At 42.7% G+C, this 17,754-nt stretch overlaps 1 protein-coding gene across 3 annotated transcripts in view; it reads left to right on the top strand.

The window, feature by feature from the left end:
• LOC121460000 (SLX4 interacting protein) overlaps positions 1-17,754 on the top strand; it is a 157,402-nt gene that overhangs the window by 13,473 nt on the left and 126,175 nt on the right. The gene's annotated exons all lie outside the window — the stretch shown is intronic.

Raw genomic sequence — 17,754 nt, 5'->3', positions numbered from 1 at the left:
GATATGCCCCATTTAATCTCAGTTCTGAGGAGGCAGAGGCAGGTAGACATCTGTTAGTTTAAAGCCAGCCTAGTCTGCATAGTAAGACCCTGTGGCAGGGGGTAGAGGGAGGGAGAGATTGAGATTACTGGCTTAAAGTAATAATTTAAGATAATCTCACGTTTCTTTCCTGACTTTGTATCAGTGGTTTCTCCTTTTGATGTTAGCCGGGACTGCAGTTATTTAGGGACTCATGTTTAGGTGAAGCATCAAGTGTGGCATCTTCATATGGTAGCAGTCATTGTTGTTGACTTTGGTTCTCCTAGCATAGGGACTAAGTATAGAGGCCCCAGACAAGAATTCTAAGTACAGAGTAGTGTACTGTGCTCACCCTCAGAGGCCTAGACTTAAGTCTCAGCTACTGCACCTGTTGCATTCTCTTGGTCAGAACAAGGACCAGCCCAGGGGAAGGAACTTGACTCGTGAAGTAGGGAGCTCCCTGGGTGGGGAGATGTTGGACTGTACCAGAGCCCAGTTGTCACAGGCATCTCTTGACAGCCTTGAATGATCAGTCCCTTTCCTGATGGCCTAGTATGACCAACCCTTTTCCTTGTTACCTGTCCTTTGTCTCTGCTAGTTCGTAAGATTTTATTTGTCTTTGATAGTCTACTGTAGTAATAAGAGTGGCGGGGCTGCGTCCCCAACACCCCAGCCGCCTGCCAGGCTAGCTTATGCCCCGAAATAATTACACAGACACTGTATTCTTTTAAACACTGCTTGGCCCATTCTCTTCTAGGCTAATTCTCACATATTAATTTAGCCCATTTCTAATCATCTGTATGTAGCACCCCAAGGTGCGCTTACTGGGGAGATTCTAGCCTGTGTCCATCCTGGGTTGGACCTTCATCGCGTGTGTCTGCCAGGGAGCAGGGCATGGCGTCTCTGCTGAGGCGTCCGCTCCGGAGAGGAGAGCTGTCGAGACTCTGACCTCACTTCCTCTTCCTCCCAGCGTTCTGTTCTGTTTACTCCTCCCACCTATCCTCTAACCAATAAAATGGGCCAGGGCAGTTCCTTTATTAGCCAATGACCTTCCTCCATCAGTCTATAGCTTTGTTCTAGGCATAGATTTATCTGTTGTGGAATACAGTGTTACACATTCAGTTTTGGGAAATTCTCATCCATTTTTCTACCTGGGGTTGCATGTCCTAATTGACTCTGTTCTCGTTACAACTTATATTTGAAGTTTGCTGGGTAAAGTCATGATTTATTTACAGCTTGGAAGAATGAGGTTAATCTGTCGAAGACTGTGCCCTAGCAAGCTCTGTGTTCTGAAGTGAACCAGGCTCTTTGCAGAGTTCATCAGAAGCTTTCTGAGGCTCAAGAGGACACCTGATTTTGGTCAGCTGTGACATGTCAACCCTAGCGCTCTTTCATTCTGAGATGATATGCTGACCCCATGCTGTCCACATTGACATGACTGACTGACTTTGCTGCCATATTACCCCGTCTGCCAGCTGTGTCTGAAAGGCTTGGAACCCAGCTTCCAGATCAGGGGTGTTACCACAAGCGTGAATTTCAACTTGCAGACTAGCTACAGAAACTGGTCTGGCCTGTGGTGATCATGTCCTCCTGCCTTTGATCACACAGCCAAGGAACCAGTTCCCTCACTGTGGAGTTTAGCAGCTCACAAGGGCTTTCCTTTGGGTTCCTTTTCCAAATGTCTGACATAGAGCCCTTGTGAAGGACTCTGCTCTGCTCCGTGGTGCAATTGGTGCTGTCAGCGCATGCCTTCTGCAGTGCGCAGGTTCAGAAGGTGTATATGCTGCACGGCCGTTGACTTTTCCTAGCCATTAGCTCAGTGCTTCATTCAAAGAGCCCCTCCCTCTTTCTAGCCTAAATATCAGTGTTTAGTTCCAAAGTGCGTTTTCGTCAGGTGTCTCTCACTTAGCCAATCTTCCCATCTGTATTTACTGTACAGGTGAAAGAGGGACGTGCGCACCGTGGGGTGGGAAAGGCCAAGCCAAAAGGTGTCATTCAAAAAGGATAATAGCTACTTAATTTTAGTTATGATTTTTCATTTGCAAGTTTATATTTTTTCATTTTTAAAAAAATTTGATTCCACTAGTTCTTTTTTGTATGCTTCCCCAATTTTTAAAATGATTCCATTTTCTCATTTTGTCATCTTAATATAATTCTACAATAATTTATTTCATAATGGTTTTTAAGTTTTTCTATTATTTCTAATATTATATACCAAGTATGAAATAAATTGGTCAGTGAAATTGCTGCATTGTTTGTACGACATTAACTTTAATTTTTGTGTTTTGAGATGAGGCCTTCCTATATTACCCAGGCTGTCCTAAATAAAACTCATGCCTTTATTGCCTCAGCCTCAGAAATGCTGACATTATAGTCTATGTTTGTGTTTTTTGGTATTGTGTATAGCATTACACACATGGATTCATGTCTATATAGTCCCCCCCAACATACATGGGTAGAGAGATGTACTCTGAAGAGCAGTTGAGCAATTTTAACCCTATTAATTTTATTAATTTTAACTTTATTTTTGCTGGGGCCATTGGCATTCTGCTAGTTGTAGACCAGATTAACTTTCATGCCTCAGGGGTCTACTAACCTGTGGACAGTATCTATTTAGGACTCATAATGGAGTTGGGTAGGAGTTTTTTTTTTTTTAATTTTATTTTTAGTTGCAGATGCTTTATTTCCTTTTTGTTTTTTCCTCCCTTCCCTGCATCCAGGGCATCATGTCCTCTCCCCACTTTTCCCGGGCCTGGTTCTAGATCTCCTGACAGCTAAGCTTGACCCTCATAAAGTCATGGTTATTGATAGTGCTGCAGGCATTTGTTACTTTTACTGTTCTTTTCAGATAACCACCTTCTGTCTTGACCTTTTCCTGACTGCAGTAAGCTTGTTTCTGTTTCTTCAGTTTCTTATCTATGTCTTTCTTTCCTTTACTTGGGTATATCTTGGGTATATCTCTTCCTTTCCCAGGTTCTTAAGGCAGAAGCCTAACCCTTTGCCATCAAACCTTTCTTTTCTTTTGTGTGTATTTAAAGCTAGACAGTTCTGTCAAAGCATGTCCTACTTAATTGTGTCCTTCACAGTATGCAACTAAATTGGGGATTTGGTCAAACAATTCATAAATTTCCTTATGATATATGTTTCAGTATATTGGCTATCGTAATCTCTATTCTTTCTGATTGGGAATTTCTATTGATCGTATTTAAATTGATCATATTTAAATTCTGTTTTGATAAAATACTGCTCTGTAAGCATTTTAAAATGTGATATTATTTAGAATGATTTTATATCACTGTGTAACATCAAGTATAGTAGTAATATGTAATATTTATGTATATGTAAAACAAGTCAGATGTAACGTTTGTATCATTTTGCTATATCGTACTAATATTTTTGTCCATTTGTACAATAAGTTGAAAAAAATATTAAAATATCCAACTGTGATTTGAAATGTATGTATTTCTCCTTTTAATTTTATTAAATTTTTTTAGTATGGTGTGAAACTCTTTCATAGATATATAAAAACTTATAGTTACCCTATCTATTGAATTACATTTTGAAATGTCTTTTTATCTCTAATTATACTTCTCAAATTATAGTCTATTTGTGTGACATTAGTGTAACCTACATTTGGGATCCATTAATCAAGCATAGGCTCCAATGGGAGTGTCAGTAAGCCAAGCCCAGTCGTATGTGCAGTGCTTCCAAAACCACTTCATTGTTTTAATAATGAATGAAAAATAGCATCAGCACAAATTTAAGGAAAGCTTAGAATATAAGAAATAGAGACAAAAGTGAATGAATAAACTCAGAAGGTCAGAGAGACTTTAGGGAGGGATGAAGATTATGAAGTTTAATGTTTATCTTCGCGCTGTTGTAATGATGGATAAGATCAGGATGTTATAAAGAAGAGAAAGTCATGAGAATCGAAAAGAGTACTTATAAAACATGACAGAAACATAAATTTTTGGTCATATCAAGACCTATCAAGGAATATTGCTCAGAAACTAAAACAAAAGATTTTTTTTAAAAAAAAATGTAGGAAAAAAACCCCAAGAGGATTAGAATTTGGTCTTGATATCAAAAGTTGACGTTCTAGAAATAAAGACAAATAGCAGAAAGGAGCACTATGAAAAGAAAAAAAAAACAGTATAATAAAAAATTCCACAAAGGACACAGAGTTCCTGTTTGAGAGCTTGAGTGAGGACCCAGCAAAAATCAATGGAAAAGTGTTGTGCTGAGACCTGCCTTTCTACAGTTTCACAACAGAGACTTTGTGTGGGGAGGAGGAGGAAGAGGGTAGAGGGGAGGGGAAAGGAGAAAGAACAGCAGCACAGAAGGGAAGGAGTGAAGAATTAGGGCAGCCTGCTCCACAGCAGCGAGACAACAGGAATAGTAATACCTCAGTGCTCACGGTTATCACTCAGAAAACCATTTTCCGGCCAGAGTCTCTTCCCAGTCCAACCTTTAAGCACATGTTATGGTGGAATGGAGACATTTTCAAAGATGCTAAGGTCAGGGAAATTTCCTTCCTGTGTGCTCTATCTTAGGATGTGGTTCTCCAAAATGGGTATAAACAGAGGGTTAGACATGAGATTCTGGCTGTAGAGAATCCAGACTCAGTGCCTAAGCAAATCCCATGCTGATCATTATGCATCAGGTTCAGAGTGTGGTCATTTCCATTGGCCTAGGAAGGAGGGTTCCTGGCAGATAACAAAAAGTGTAAAGGAGGAAGAGGCCTCCAGCATTTTAATAGATAAAGAAAAATTCTTTCTGGGCTGTCAGAGGGCCTGGAGTAATTTAGTCAAAGGAATCTAGGAAACTTAACAAAAGAAAAATGATGTAACTCTTAAGTAAAAAGAGAACTGTGTAAAGCAGCAGAGTCAATATGATCTATGGCTCAACATTGAGCAAAGCTTCCATTGCATGACACCTTCAACTCTTGATTATGGAAGGTCGGTGAAAGAGAAGTGTGGGAAGATGATTGTAAGCACTATGCCCTCATTTTCCAGATTGATATAGAAAGTGGAAACGGTAAGAAAATGTAGTTCAAGCATAGAAGTTCATATGATGCTTAATAGCAGATGAAATAGCTAAGTTTCCAGTCTTGTTGCCTCTGGGGCCAGAATGGGCTCCTTTTGCTTTGTTTTGTTTTTTGAGACAGGGGTGCTCTAGCTATCTTGGAACTCGCTGTGTAGATTAGGCTGGCCTCAAACTCACAGAGATCTGCTGGCCTCTGCCTTCTGAGTGTGAGGATTAAATGTGAACACTATCATGCCTGGCTTCTAGGCTTAGTTTAATCTGTCTGTGCAAAGTATTCAGAAAGAAAGTGAATGTAGCGATATATTGTTTGTGCTTTAATAAATAAAGCCTGCCTGAAGATCAGAGTGCAGAGCTAAGCTACTAGAGGCCAGGGAGTGGTGGCACACACCTTTAATCCCAGGGCTACATGAGACTGAATCTGTCTAAAAAGAGAAATAGAACTCAGGCAAAGGTATCCCAGCCCTTGGAATTTCATACCTTTAATCCCAGCACTGCGGAGGTAGAGACAGGAGTGATATGGCTGGGCAGAGGTATATAAGGAGGAGGAGACAGGAGCTCATTGGAGTCTGAGGTTTAGTGGAAACACAGTGCAGTCTGTCTAGCCAATCTGAGGATCTTTGGTCTGAGCCTCGGTAGAAGTAAAAGGTCTCTCTAGTGGTTACTGCCCTGCTTCTCTGATCTTCAGCTTTACCCCTAGGTCTGACTCTGGGTTTTGATTAATTAAGACCATCTAGAATTCGTGCTACAAGTGAATAAATAAATTTTAATGAAATAAATTTATACAGAGTTTTCATAAAGATGCACCTACTTTTTGTCAACTTGGGGTGAAAAATACTTGAATAGATCAAGTTTTCAAAAGTAGCAGACCAACTAATGGCACCAAATAGTGTGTCCTTAGTGTCTGGGTTGTTTGCTCTATGACTTTCCACTGGGTTTAAGTTTCTAACAGCTATTGCCTTTTAAAGTGAAGGTTGTTCTCCAGACCTTCGTTAATCAATGTTTGTTTGTTTTTCTTGTTAGTTCTTGGGTCCTTGGACTTGAATTCTCATCTATAACTCCCTCCCAGATTTCCAGGAAATGGCAGCACCATCTAAGACAGGAACCCTTGGAGCAGCAGCTTTCATGGGGGCATGAAGTCCAAATCCCTGCAGTTTCCAGCAGGGAGGTCTGTCCTCCACTGCAGTGACTCATCCTCTTGATAAACATGGTGGCAACAGCCATGATTCTCTAGTTATCTTAGTCGAAGACTTTGCCCCATCCCAGTGTTTTAAAATATTCGTTATTGCGTAAATGTTCTGAGTCAAGGGGAGGTCAGGTTTAGACAGAGTTAGCAGATTATAGCACCCACGACAGCCAGTTGTTTTAGAAAATAAAGTTTTATTTGTACACAGCCACTTCTTGGTAAGCTGTTGTTTCTGGCTGCTTTTATGCTATAGTGGGGCTGATTTGAGTAGTTATAATAAAGGCAGAACCTACAAAGTACACAGACATGTATATACACATATTGCTTATTTGTATAATATGTGTGTAAATATTTCCTAGAGCATATATCACTTTCTACTGGCCATATACTAAATACTTAGTAGGTGCAGGTAGCTAGTAGTGTGTACACACGCACACATGCACACACACGTGTGTACATGTATTGCGATGCTTTAAATCCAAGCCAGGGCCTCATGCATGCCAGACAAGAGCTATACATTTGAGCTACTCCTGGCCCCGACAGAACAGGTCTAAATGGCTGTATCTTTTGCTGCTCTCACCTGCTTAAATCATGATGGAGTAAGCATTCAAGGAAATTAACCGTGTGTTAAATTGGCTGCAAGCATCAGACCAGCCCAAAGCAAACAGAAATAGATATGAACATACAGGTATTAATCATAGATGTTTATCCACTGAAACACAAAATGGTAGAGAAAAGAAATCAGAACAATAAATTATTGCTTTAAATGTCCAATAACATATATGGTATGTGCCTTGGGGAAACTTCACGGTCCCATTCCTGACTTTAAGAAGTGTAGAATGTTGCCAGGCCTCATTCCCAGTAATTACGTCTTAAGATTTAACATGTTTAACTTGGGCTCCAGAGAAGCCGTGCAGCGCAAAAGCTCCCAAGCTCATTGTGTGTCTCTGTAGATCATTTCCTCTGCTTCCTGCATCTGTTTTCTTGGATTAGTTTGGTATTACAGCAAAGTCTACGATTCTTTTGGCCATGAAGACTGCTTTGCCGCTTCCCCTCCCCACAACTTTTTTTGTGGGTGGGAAAATTTTTGTTGTGAGAGTTGATTAATTAGAAGGGATTCCTGGCTTCCCTAGCAATGGCAGCCTGGGAAGATTACAGAGCCTGGCTTAGTGACAGGCGGGCCAATCTGTATTTAAGGAAAACTTGGACCAGCCAAATTTCCCTGGAATGTGGATCTGGCTTTGTCTTCTACAGGCAATGTGCAGTGACCCTTCGCCCCTTCCCACCATTGCAGAAGGCTGTCAGCGTCTACTTCTGCTGTTTAACACTGTCCGCTTTTTCTTGGGTATGTGGAGAGATAATGCTTTAGAAAGCCCGAGTTGTTTTCTAAATTTGAAGTAAGAGCTCTAAAGGTTTAGTCGTGTTTAAAAAGAAATAAGAGTTTACTGGATTTTAAAAATTTCTTTATACCCTTACTGTTTATGCTTTTTCTTCTTGATAGCAATTTTAGTGTTATGCTGAGATCTAAATTTTCGTTCGTATTAGTTTTTGCATTCTGCAGAAAAACCACACAAAGTTAAATATGCTCAAGAGTTGATGTAAATCCTTGGTATAGGAGCAGTGAACGTGAGGAGCGATGCATTCCATTTCCAGAGAAGAGACGGTTGAATAGCAGATGTGCTGTCAGTAGGCTTTTGTCTTGCTAGCTTGCCTCTGTGAATCGCTTGCATCCTGTGTCCTAGGTTTTTGGTGTACCTAAAGGGGAATGTGCCACTGACTGTGTCACCATTGCTTCTTTGAAAATTGATGCATTGATCCGCTGTGTCACATTGAAAACAAGATTGAGACGAGCTTTGCTTCAGTATAGGTTTACTCGACTCATAGAGGTTGAGTTCCACTCTCTGATCGTCTAAGTTTTAAGAACGATAAAACTGAAATGTTCTTAAAGAATAATCGAAAGCATTTTAAGCATTCTGTTCTTTACTAGAAATAAATTTTCATGTGGAGAGTGATATGTAGCCCTGAGAACATTTTTATAAAGATACTTGTCGGTACCAAATTTTCAGAGCCTAAGAAGGACCTGCATGTCTCTTTTCCTGATTCGTAAGTTCGCTGCCTTTTAGACCTCTGTAATTCGGTTTTCTTTAAGAGCTTTGTCTTTTTGAAGACATATGGGGTGTGGTGTAGTGGCTGGCAATGTGCTCTGCTCATGTAGGCTGCTGTTTTTCTCAAAGTCTGCTTTGCTGTATTGCCAGATTGGGAGATGTGTGCAGCTCAGTGTGTGCTGATTACTCGATGGAGCTGGAACAGTTGCTCGCAGCTTACGGGCCTTACCCAGCTAGTTCTGCCGTGGGTGCAGAGATGTGGGCTACCTTCTTACACTAGAGGATGTGCGCTCTGAGTGCTGATGGTTTTGAAACAAGAGGATTTTTGTTTTGTTCGTTTGTTTTGAAATGTAGCTTCTTTTTCTTTTTCTTTTTCTTTTTTTTTTTTTTTTTTTTTTTTGGTTTTTTCGAGACAGGGTTTCTCTGTGGTTTTTGAGCCTGTCCTGGAACTAGCTCTTGTAGACCAGGCTGGTCTCGAACTCACAGAGATCCGCCTGCCTCTGCCTCCCAAGTGCTGGGATTAAAGGCGTGCGCCACCACCACCCGGCTAGCTTCTTTTTCCAAGTGTTTTCTATCTGGCCAGATGGTCAGGTCTCAGGCCTCCCTTCTACAGTCTTTTTCCTTGATGTATAAGCATTTTTTTTCTTTTTTTTTTTATACCTGAAAAATGTTTAAATCTAACCTTAGCTTCTCGTCCTCTTTTAAACCTCAGCTTCCCACTTGTTTCTAAGTAGTTTCTTCCTAAGTTCATTGCTGTAGCTTCAAACTCGGGGCACGGCTTCTACTTCTCCTCTGATCTGGCTTTCGATTTGCAGGTTCCCGGCAGGGCTTGTGATGTCCTTCTTGTCCTTGCCACCTCTTAAGGTGTCCGTCCTCTTCTGCCTTGAGACTGTTCCTCTTTCCCGTGGTACCCATGGAAGCCTTTGTTGTCCTCACCTGTCTCTTCTCTGCCAATCTCTCTGTTTGCCTCCTGCTGCCACTCTTATTCATCCAGACAAGCGTCTGGGCGCTGTTTCCTTGCTCAAATGATTGAGCAATTCTCTTTGTTTAATCAGGTCTAATGTCAACTCTCAGACTGCACTCTGATAATTACTGTCCATTTCCTCCTTAGCCTGGTCTTAGTATGCACTTTGCAACTTGGGAAAATGATCCACCTGTTCCTCTGGAACTGATATCTTTGTATTTTGTGCGGTCACCTGGCCTGTGATTTTTTTTTTTCTCTTCTTATTTCTCGCCTCTTCTTCTGTAGTCCGTGTTACTTGTCACCGTCTTCCAAGTTTGCCAGATGAATGGATCTTGTTTTCTTTGGTTCAGAAGCCAAACTTTTCCTATGCTAATGCACTTCTACTTTCCTTTCAGTCCCCAGTACGTGCATCTTATTGCCATACATTGCACACATTGACCTAGAACATCTCCTGAGATGGACTTCTCTGCTGTTTCTGCTATAGAGTCACAGGTCCCAAGTAGTCTAGAGTATTGCTGGGGTGACCAGAACCACTCTTTCCTTCTTTCTTTCCTCGTGACCTTTTTTGCAGTCAAGTAATGCTTAGTCTTCAATCTGTAGTATATTCTTTACTTTGAAGTTCTGTCTTTTTTTATTTCTTCCATAGTGATCTATAGTGATTTTGAAAATAGTTCAAATAATTTTACAAACAGCCTCTGTTGCCAGGCGGTGGTACCACACGCCTTTAATCCCAGCACTCAAGAGGCAGAGGCAAGCAGATCGCTGTGAGGTCAGACTGGTCTTCAGAGCAAGTTCCAGGACAGGGTCCAAAGCTAGAGAGCAACCCTGTCTTGACCACCCGCCCCCAAAAGAACCAAACAACCTCTGTGTATTTGTTTGTGTTTCTGAATGTTGGCACGTGTGTGTAGTTGGTTGTGCAGATGTGCACATGTGTATGGCCAGAGAACAACCTTGGGTGTCACTTGTCAGCATCCATCTATGCCTTTCCTCTTAAGTAGGGTCTCTCAGCGGCCTGGAGCTCAGCAAATAGGTTTCAGGAATCCGTCTGTCTCTGCCTCCACAGCTCTGGGATTACAAGTGTCTCGGCTTTGGAATAAAGTTAGGCTCTCGTACTTGTTGTGCTGTTTCCCAAGCACACCCCATTAATTCTACTTAACCATAACCAGAGTGACTGCATGTACAGTTTGATTTTGTGTCATTCAAGATTATGTCTTAGTTAAGTCTTCTGGGTTAAACTGTAATACTTTGGTATTTTTCCTGATATACATATTAAGTGTGTGTTTTATTTTATCTTCTAGTGTTAGAAAATGTTTACTAGGAAGGTAGACTCAGGATCTTTGACCAACTGTATGGATTCTCTCTGAGAGCTGTAGAGGGCATCATCGTTCTATATTTCATAAGGTAACTCCTCTAGATACTGTGAGCCAAGGAAGCAGAGCAACTGGCGTGTTTTTTAAAATGGCTGGCTCAGTACCAGATTATCACGCAACCAACCCCAAATGCCCGTCTGTTCGCCCATTGGTTGTATACACACGTACATCCAGTGTCTGTTATGTACATGTATATATTTATTGCTTCTGCCTGAATGTACTTACTAGGATATACCACTCTGAACACTACAGTGGAAACAGTCACAAGGACCAGACCTATCCAGAGTGGCCTCAGAGAAATCCTTCTGAGAGTGGCAGAGGCCACCTGTCGTGTGCTTTCTTCTAGGTTCAAGAATCTAAAAATAAAGTACTGAGAGGTTCTCCCCTTGTTTTGGGGGCACCTTAGGGGTCCAGGTCTGTCCGAGCAGTAGAGGCTAGAAGGGGCCAAAAGGGACTGAGTAGTGTTGTTCTGGTTACTGCTCTTCCTGCTCACCTCTGCTCATTGTTCTCGTCAATGCTGCTTTGGGGATATTTGGTTAAGGAAGTTAGGGCTGAGATGGTATTGCGTGTCCTTGGACTTCTCAGTCACTGAGAACTCTGTGGCAATAACGTTGTCTTAAGTGGGCAGCTATCTCCTCATTACCCGTACACTGTAAGGATACATAGTGTTTACCTAACCTCTTTCTAGATACTTCTCTGGGAGTACTTTTTGGAACATCCTCCATTAAGTAATACAGGAAGTTAGGTCTCTGTGTGTGTCATTCTGTCACATGTGAGTAGCATGTGACAATACTTTGATCTCAAGACTTCTTGTTATTTACACAGTTGTTTGGCATTCCTGTGTATTCGCGTTTATGTGTATACACACATGTGATGTATTTTGTGTGACATTAGGAAAGAATGTTCTGCTGTTTGTTTCACAAAGGTGTAACATCATAATGATTCTGGTGAAGCATACACCAAGTCTAGTATTCCAGTTCTTGTTATCTGAAAGATGTGTTGGATATGAGTATTGGCATCTTGCCTGTGATGCCATTTCGATAATTCTGTCATTTGTGCTTGTTTCTGGAGGTTCTTTGATAGCACATCTTGAAATATGTGTGTGTGTGTGTGTGTGTGTGTCTATGTGTGTGTGTGTGAGTGTGTCTGTGTGTGTGTGTGTCCACAGACTCATGTTATGTATGCATGCTGTGCCTCACATTCAGAGATCAAAGAGGATAAATTGGTGTTTGGTCCTTACCATCCACTTTGTGACAGTGTCTTATGTTTTTCAGTGCATATAGCAGGCTAGCTGGCCTGTGAATTACTACAGTTCTCTGTCTCTGTTTCCCATCTTGCTATGTGAAAGTGCTGGGATTGTACACCATACTACCATAGCTCACTTTACATCGGTCTTAGGGAGTGGACCCTAGGCACTCATTATTGGGTGGCAAGCACATCTTCCAGTCACTTCTTGAAATTAGGTCATTAGGTTTTTAAGAAAGAATGCTAGAATATGAAACTAATATTAGGTTTTACCCAGGATTTCTTAGTTCATCATGTGGTTTCACTTCTAAAATGACACTTATGAAAGCACGTTAATCTCTGAACAACCACCTCCTTATCTATGGAAAGAAATAACAGTATTATCTGTTTCACTGGTTTTTTGATATCAGATTAATAATGAAAGGTATAATGCTATGAAACTGTTTGGAAAAATAACATTCTATGCATGCCGTGGAGCTCTCAGTAATTGTTTTACAGCCATGTTCTGAGTAGCAAAGGGACTTGGCCTTGACTTCTTATTTGTTCTTGGACTCATAATTCTTGGGAGTGAGGACTCATCTAATTCTTTTCATATGTGAAGTTTCTGTTACTAAGTCTTTATTTGTCTTTGCCTGCAAAGCCCTGGTTAGGCCTTTGAGCCACAGGCAAGCCTGATCATCTGCCCCTATCCTCGGGGAGTTTGCAGTGAGAAACTGTGTCAACCTTTAAAAGCAGCAGAGTGAAACAGAGGCGCTGGTGCACTCTGCACAGCCTAGTCATGACCAGGTTGGATAGAGAAACCATCCTGATCTGCTTCTGAATGGGCTCTGTGGCCTGTCAGTCTGTTCAGTGTCCTCTTTGTCAGTCAATGCTCTAAGCTGCTTATGGTGGCGGGCAGCATTGATTAGAAGACAGAAAAGTTAGATTGTAGTCCTTGGTATTGATTCCCAACTAGGGACAAGGCAGGCAGCTTCCATTATCTTCCGTTATCGCTGTGTCAATAAGCAAACTTACACAGTAGAGTGAGTGGGGAAAACCGACTGGATGGTTCCTGCTTTACATGTCGTCTCCTGGGGTCACTCACTTGGATGCTTAGAGTCAACGACTGCTCTACAGAATCTAGGACGTCACTTGCTTGTTCAGTTCTTTCCAGGATACTCCCCTGCTTTCAAACTAGATGGCTGGCTTTAGTTTGCTTAAGTGTGTCGGGAACTTCCTCTGGGCATGCCGAGCGCAAGCTGCTGACCTTCCTGAGGGTTCTCCGCAAGCTATGTATGTCTACTGTGTTGTGTCACATCCAGGAGAGGGCCGAGGCCTTGCTTCTTAATGGAAAATCAGTGTCTGTTTTCAGAGACAAGGGAGGGACTCACATTGTCAGCTGAATTTTGAGATTGTCATGATTTTCTTAATTTTAATTAAATGAAGCGTTGCATTCGAGAGTTTCTGGGCTCCACAAATATATATAGCCTGGCATTCCCATATTACTAAAATTTGTATTTGAAGAATTCTTTTTGTGACATACCTGAAGGAATTTGGACCGAGCTCGTGTCAGGCCTCATTACTAACTGGTACTTTGGAAGGGTATGCTGTTTGGAGTGTTTGTACCCATCTGTTAAATGTTAGGCTTAGGACTGGAAAGATGACACAGTGGTAAGAGCCTATCCTCAGTTCAGTGGGCCTGAGTTCAGTTCTGAGCACCCACACCGGGTGGCTCATAACCACCTGTAACTCCATCTCCAGGCGATCAATGCCATCTTCTGAATTCAGGGGCATATATACTCACAGGTGAACTCGTGCTTTGTGTACGTCTGTCTGTCCTCCCCCCCCCACCATTAAAAATGAAAAGAAATCCTTAAATATTAGGGTTAATTAAATAGACATTAATAACAACCCATAAATAGGATTAATTAAATAGTGTTTTTTTTAACCCATATTGAAGTTTCTGACATTGTTTAATATAAAGATATTTGGGTATTGGATCGTGTTTAACAGGCATTAGCATATATGTTTCCCTGTTTTGATGTTATAAATTATTCCTAAAACAATGCAACTATTTTTTTAATAGGCTTAAAATTAAGTGTAGGTTTGAAAAATCTATGTTGGTATGCGATCGTCTGAGTTACATAGTATTTCAGGTACTATTTGTGTGGGATGGCTAGCATTTGGTTCTGTTAGGTGGGCAGTGATAGTGCTAAGCCTGTGGATTGGGCCCGATGGCTAAGACGGGAGGTGGGGGAGGCTCTGTGCTTCTGGTTGGATGGTTAGAACCACCTGAGTTAGGAGGCTCAGCAAAGAAGCAAGGTTGGGAGGAAAAGAGTGTGGTCTCTGAAGCACTGATGCTCAAAGTGTGCTCCCGGGAGCAGCAGCAGCACCTTCTTCTCTAAGTGTGGCTTTCTAGCACACTGCTCCGTAACCATCTTAATAAGTATCAGGCCTTGGCTATCACAGTTAGCACTATAATATTAATCATTGTGATTCATATTTTCTGGCAGGGTATTTCATAAAGCAGCTTATTTTGAAATTCTTCTCACCGAGTCCTGGTTAGTTCTGAAAATCTAGTGTCTGCTCTGTTATTCTGACTGTATTGTGCGTCTAGGCAGAGAAGACCCGTGTAAGCAACGTGTGCAGGTGTTTCTTAGACAGGCCCAAGATTCTGAAGGTGCTGTTCTAAATCTGCTGTTGGAAGATTGTTAGCTGAACTGATGTCGTTACACACAAAGCCTGAGTGTTTGCTGGAATCGCCAGTGCCAGTGCCATTTTAGGAGTGTGCCCCCCCCCCCCCCCCCCCAATGCTTGAAGTCTGGCTTTGCTTTGAAGAGTGCTTCTCTCCGGACTCCTGCTTCTTCACTTCAAGCACAGTTGCTCTTCTCCAGGTAGAGTTTTCTCTTTTTCTTTTGTGGTTAAATAAGGATCATGGTTAACTCCAAAAGGAAAACCAACTGCGTCCTAGATCTAGGCCCCACTGCTGTGCCCAAGCCAGCCGGGGCTTTTCCACTTCTGCTGGCAGCCTTCTTTGCTTCCTCTTTAAGCCAAGCTCTCAAAGTGAGAAGCAGTTTAGCCTGTGTTTAGGACCTGCTGATTCAGAGGCAGCCGTGCCTTTTGACATGGCACTTGCTGCCAGGCCTTTGCCCTGACTTGCTTTGGCTTCTTGTTAGCACTTGCCTTCAGGCCAGGCCACCTTTGCCTTCACTTTCCTCCAGGAAGCTGTGGGTTTAGGTATGTCCACTGTGGGAAGGCTCCTCTTCCCCGCTGTGCTCCACACGAGTCCTCCCCTCACCCTCACACCTTGCACTGTCTTTTGACAAGAGTGGAGTGGCTCATGTAAAGCCAACCGTTCACATGCAGGGTAGGATGCAGAGGCAGAGCCATCTCCCTGGAGGGTCCTTCATGACCTGAAGCCAACCGTTCACATGCAGGGTAGGATGCAGAGGCAGAGCCATCCCCCTGGAGGGTACTTCATGACCTGAAGCCAACCGTTCACATGCAGGGTAGGATGCAGAGGCAGAGCCATCCCCCTGGAGGGTCCTTCATGACCTGAAGCCAACCGTTCACATGCAGGGTAGGATGCAGAGGCAGAGCCATCCCCCTGGAGGGTACTTCATGACCTGAAGCCAACCGTTCGTTCACATGCAGGGTAGGATGCAGGGGCAGAGCCATCCCCCTGGAGGGTCCTTTCTGACCTGGGAGTATGAGTGACTCTGAGGGAATTGACCAAGGACTGTTGAGCTCGTGAAGGTCTGGGGGCAGCTCTGGGCTGCTGGTGACCACACTTCCAGGCAACTCCACTATGGGCCTGTCTTAGAGAAGGATTTTAGTCTCTGCATTTCCGTGGTTACTCCCTCTCTTCTGGTCTCTGTGTGCTCCTCCGTGCACTTTGGAGGACACAGTGACCCATTCCCCAAGCAACATATCCTGCAAGAGTGTTGCACTTCTGCCAAGCTTCTGGAAGCTTGTTGAACAGGTGTGGAGATTTGCTGCCTCAACGGCGGTTTGAGGGCAGTACCTCTTAGTGCACACACACAGCTGTTGCCCACCCTCGGGCATGGCAGTTGTCCAAAAACAAGGCACAGTTCCTCCAGAAGTTCTATAGTACTAACTGTAGGTTAGAGGCTTGTAAAGCTTGCTGGGTTTTGTGGTTGTTCTTTTGTTTTTCTCTTGGCAATCCCATACATACGCTTACATTCTTACAGATAGATCATCATAATGAGTGTTTGTGGAGGTCGGGGCTTCAGTGACGTTTAAGAGCTAGCTGGAATAAATCTAATATTTGACCTGGGCTCCTAGGGCTAGAGAAATCACAGTGGTCTTCTGTGAAGTTTGCAACTGGTTTTGTATGTGATTAAACATACTATTGCAGGAAAGTAGTAAGGAGCATGCCATGTCATTCTAGTAACATTTCTGGATGTCTATCCCGTTGGTGACCTTATGTGTCAGGAGCAGTAACCGGTCTTAGGCAGCGCGAATCTGTTCTTAAATCTTCGGTTTTGAAGCCCTGACTGCGTCCCGGAGACTCATTAGTCATCTCTGAGTCTGCATATTAGCTTCTGACTCAGCACTCCTTGCATACTTCCTCCAGCACAGGAAAGGACCGAGAATGTGCTGTGGCGTTAGCATTTTTAATCGCCCCTAACGAGTGCTGCTTGCTACCCTTGCTACAGGCTGCTCAGCCTTGCCAGCGGTTGATGAAATGCTTGCTGTTTGCAAGGGTGTCCCGAGGAATCAGATGCTGCTGTATCAGTTCCGATGCTCCTTGCATGGCTTTCACTTCCCACAATGACTGAGTCTCCATCTGCCATGACATGGCATTCCTGGGCCCCTGCCCCCTCCTTGGGTTGGTGACTGGAATGTTTATTTTTAGGAAAAGTTAAAATTATCCATAGAAGGGTGTGTTCTGCAAAATTTACATTCATCAGCCTTGCACAGCAGGGATCATGGGAAGGGTATGAATGTGTAGATTTTAAAGAAAACCTTTTATGGGAAATTTCACAAAAGGGGAGGAATGTGATGAACATTAATGTACCCATCATCCATTTTCAACATTGAAGGGAATTTTAAATCGAGTGTCATTCAGTCTGAATGCCGATTTTTAAAAAACTACCACGGAACACTAACCCCCATGTGTTTAATCTGTTTTTTTTTTTTCAGGTCTCAGTATCAGTAGTAGTTTTCTCCATAATGCCCCAAAATGTCTTATCTCCTTCCTCTGGTCTTCAGTTTAAATCCTAAGAAAAATTACTAAAAGTGTAAGGGTTATACCTCAGTGCTTTTCTAGCACGCCAGAGCCCTAGTCTTGGTCTCTAGCATTGCAGAAAGCAGACAAAACCTGTGTGTCAAGCATGCCCTTGTTGTATGTTTGTGCACGCGCACGTGTGTGTATGTCTGCGTGTGTGTGTGTGTGTGTGTGTGTGTGCATGGAGGAAGACAGCCACAGAGGCAAGCACAGGGACAGGCACAGGTAGCCTGACTGGGCAAGATCTAGCTCTAAGGATGGGCTCCTGTGACTTGCTTGTTCCAGTGAGGTCCTGCCTCCTAAAGGTTCCTATGCCTCTTAAAGTTGCCCTAGTACTGGGGGATCCACTCTTTAATCCATGAGTCAATAGGATAGTGGTTCTCAACCTGTGGGTCGTAACCCTTTTGACAAACATCTGTCTCCGAAAGTATTTACATTGTGATTCGTAACAGTAGCAAAACTAAAGTTATGAAGTAGCAATGAAAATAACATTATGGCTGGAGGTCACTGCAAGGCGAAGAACTGTATTAAATGGTCTCAGCATTAGAAAGGTTGAGAACCGCTGCTATAGGTGATATTTCCTATTCAAACCA

Source organism: Microtus oregoni, unplaced genomic scaffold (genome assembly GCF_018167655.1).
Source record: "Microtus oregoni isolate MIOR12 unplaced genomic scaffold, Mior012 000020F_ref0000438, whole genome shotgun sequence".
Taxonomy (NCBI): Eukaryota; Metazoa; Chordata; class Mammalia; order Rodentia; family Cricetidae; genus Microtus; species Microtus oregoni.
This window is presented reverse-complemented; position numbering and strand designations above follow the sequence as displayed.